This window comes from Octopus bimaculoides, chromosome 2, assembly GCF_001194135.2.
Source record: "Octopus bimaculoides isolate UCB-OBI-ISO-001 chromosome 2, ASM119413v2, whole genome shotgun sequence".
NCBI lineage: Eukaryota > Metazoa > Mollusca > Cephalopoda > Octopoda > Octopodidae > Octopus > Octopus bimaculoides.
The window spans coordinates 137,378,751-137,382,662 of record NC_068982.1 but is presented as its reverse complement, the minus strand read 5'-3'; the positions used below and the strand labels follow the sequence as shown (position 1 = coordinate 137,382,662).

Genomic DNA, 3,912 nt, shown 5'->3' with positions numbered 1-3,912 from the left:
AATAGTCTGGGCAAAGTTCAGAGAGCTCTTACCTCTGCTGGTGACAAAAGGCCTCTCGCTCAGAGTAAAAGGCAGACTGTATGACGCATGTGTACGAACAGCCATGCTACATGGCAGTGAAACATGGGCCTTGACTGCTGAGGACATGCGTAAGCTCGCAAGGAATGAAGCTAGTATGCGCCAATGGATGTGTAATGTTAGTGTGCATACTTGACAGAGTGTAAGTACCTTGAGAGAAAAGTTGGATCTAAGAAGCATCAGTTGTGGTGTGCAAGAGAGACAATTGCGCTGGTATGGTCATGTGGCGAGAATGGATGACGATAGCTGTGTGAAAAAGTGCCACACCCTAGCGGTTGGGGGAACCTGTGGAAGAGGTAGACCTAGGAAGTCCTGAGATGAGGTGGTGGAGCACGACCTTCGAACATTAGGCCTCACTGAGGCAGTGACTAGTGACCAAGACCTTTGGAAATATGCTGTGCTTGAGAAGACCCGGCAAGCCAAGTGAGACCATAACCTATGGCCTCTGCCAGGGGTGTAACCAGCCCACATATGCGTACCTTTCCTTCATTAGACACTAAACTCTGCTTATGAAGACCTGTTGAGGCAAGTGAAATCGAAATCGAATCAAATTCGATGACTGGCATTCGTACCAGTGGAGCGCTAAGAGCACCATCCGAGCATGTTCATTGCCAGAGCAGCCGTCTGGCTTCCATGCCGGTGGCACGTAAAAAGCATCATTTGAGCGTGATCATTACCAGCGTCACCTTACTGGCACTTATGCCAGTGGTATGTGAATAAACATTTGAGCAAGGTCGTTGCCAGTGCTGCTGGACTAGCTCCTGTGCAGGTGGCATGTAAAAAACACCATTTGAGTGTGGTCGTTGCCAGTACTGCCTAACTGACCCTCATGCCAGTGGCATGTAAAAGCACCCACTACACTCTCGGAGTGGTTGGTGTTAGGAAGGGCATCCAACTGTAGAAACTTTGGCAGATCATATTGGAGCCTGGTGCAGCCATCTGGTTTGCCAATCCTCAGTCAAATTGTCAAACCCATGCTAGCATGGAAAGCGGACGTTAAACAATGATGATGATATAAAGGAATACCAAAAATGGGAGAAGAATGCAAAACATCCAGACAGTTAGAGGATACAAAAAAGGGACAACAAAACATCCAGACAGACGATACAAAAAAACAAGGACGAGTTTTCTTTCTTCAGTCGAGTTCCAAATTATCTTTGCAATTTCGGCTGATTATACTTGAGATTGTGCCAATCTGGCCAGCCCCAAGGGAAAACTAAGCTAAGAGCACTAGATTCCTTGGAAGGAAGCAGCGAATGTCTATGAAAACAAGGACAGAAAAAATAATGGAGAATTGATACACAAATGCAAGTGCAAATAAAGGACATTAACTGCAGGTGTCTTTCAACTAAGGATGAATTAAATTAAGCTGGTGCGTGTGGAAGTGAAGCCTTACAGCAGGGACATAAGAGATGGCAGGCATAGGGAAGAATATATATGTTTAGATGTATATCTGTATGTATACACATGCACATGTGTATATTCCCATACTGAAAGAGATTTAGGTTAAAAGAAAATAGCTTTAAATTACTGAAGTAGTGTTATACATAAGTACAATACAAAAGTACATGGCTAAATGCAAAGCAGTGAACAGTATAAATATGCTGAGGTGATTTGAATAATGATGAGAATCATGATAAGAATCGTATTACAATAAAATACCAAAGAACAAAATAGTTTTCATAACATGCATACACACACAAATACTCACTCGTATGAAGATCTAGACTGAATGAAATGTAAGCGCTTGGGATATGTACCATTGGTACCTTCCCCACCTTGCCATTTACAAAAATGGGTTGACTTAATTGAGATCTTTGAATCAGTGCTTAGATGACAAAATGTAGGGCAGAAATGAACTCTTTTTTTTTCATCCCCTTCTTTTTCTCTTCCTCTTTCTAACTTTTTCTCTTTTTTCTCCTCATTTTGTTTCTGTTTTGTTCCTTTTAACCCTTTCGTTACTATATTTCTGGCCAAAATACACCCCTCATGAGTTTCAATTAAATTCTAAAATAATCATGAATTTAGACTAGTCTCATTAAAAACCTGTAACTTTTTTATTTATCAACATATTAATGTGATATTTGGAGCATAATTAAAGAAAGGGTTCTTAATCAATTCTATTGCATAATTTTTGTCTCTACGTTCTCCACGTACTGGGTGGGGGGTACTGCTAGTGTCTCTCACATGTAAATATTGGTTCAGCTTCACGAATCGTACTCGTTCATAATACTGGAAATATATTCATCTCCAAAAGGTTCCTGATCGCTCCAGTAATTTGTTATTCTGGGTAATTGTCTAATACCCATAATAATATTTATGGCAAAAAATGCCCGTATTTCATCTACAGTTGCAGGAAACTACAAGCTATCTTTTTTTTTTCCGGTTTGTTTACAATCTGTGTAACGGTTTGTTTCCGTGGTAATCATTTCAAACAAGCATGAAAAATAAGTCTAAAGGTTTCGCTTCCTGAGAAAGACTATGGGTAGACCCTGTTTCCCCAGCAAAATTGTTAATAAAAATATTTTAAAAATCTTTTTCTGGTGTAAAATCATCCTCGCTGTCGCCGTCGCTGATTTCAGTTTCAGATACAGAAATATCTGATTCATTATCGTTCACTACGTACTTTTGTAGCTCATTCATTCTTTTCTTCGATATCTCCATATCTTCTGTTGAAAAACCTTCAAATTCGGAATCACTGCTTGATAGCATGAAACTCCTCTCCATCTTCAAAGTTGAAAATTATTAACGCCGCAAAAAATGTGGAAAAAAATCTTCCAAAATTCACTGAGTTCAAATATCACGCCAAATAATGTCAGAGACAATAACTCAACTGTTTGCAAAGTGAAATCAGGTGTTTGAACGAATGTACTAACGAAATTTGGGTTCAAATATACATTTAAATAACAACGGCCGGGTTAGTCTTATGAACCAAACAAATTTTCGGCCGGCTACGGCCTGGTTAGTAACGAAAGGGTTAAAATGTTATTCAAGTTTTGATGTTACGGTAATTAAAATGATTAAATTTGTCAACACTTTTAATCCAGATTTCAACTTTTAAAGAATTTTTGAGTTTTAACTTGAATTTTGAAATTTCATTCATTTTCAAATCTTTTTGATTCAGTCCTTATTCCACTGGGTTCTGATTTCAAACCCCCAAAACTGAAAAGGTGGGGATAGGGGATGAAATCAAATGGGGCTTGGAGCAGAGAAGGCATGTCATTGATGAAGTTGCAAATGGCTTTGACGAACCTAGCCGATTGATTGATTGATTGAACAATAGTTAAATGGTTAACCAACTGGACAATAAATAATGAAGTGAAATAAAGCCAATGTGTGTGTGTGTCCGTTTATTGGCACAACAACCTTTTGTTTCATTTTTATTGTTTAAGCAACAGCATATCTGTTCTTTCTCAATATATTCTTGCTCAAATATGAAGATGCTGATCACTTGTTTTCTATCATTGGAGACCATCACATCCTTTTAGTTGATAAATCTTCATAAGACACAAGATTCATTGATGTAAAGAGACCTTGAGGCAACAGTCAGTGACCAGTGTATTTACATTAAAATCTACTCGAATGTATTGCAAATAAATGCATATGCTATTGTTTAGATCAGTGGTTCTTGACCATTTTTTGACTATGGATCCCTTTGATTCCTATTTTATTGTACCGGACCCTTCATAACCATTCAATGCTTAAAAAAATCCCATTTATTTTTATATTTAAATATTATTACCTCCGCCTTAGCGAAGGCGGAGGTATTGTTTTTTCAGTCGTGTTTGTTTGTTTGTCTGTGGACAAGATATCTCAAGAACCACTGGATGGATT

The 3,912-nt window shown here is 38.5% G+C and overlaps 1 protein-coding gene across 1 annotated transcript in view; it reads left to right on the top strand.

Moving 5' to 3' along the window:
* The window catches only part of LOC106869461 (angio-associated migratory cell protein), a 30,452-nt gene that overhangs the window by 5,835 nt on the left and 20,705 nt on the right, over positions 1–3,912 (top strand). The window lies entirely within an intron of this gene.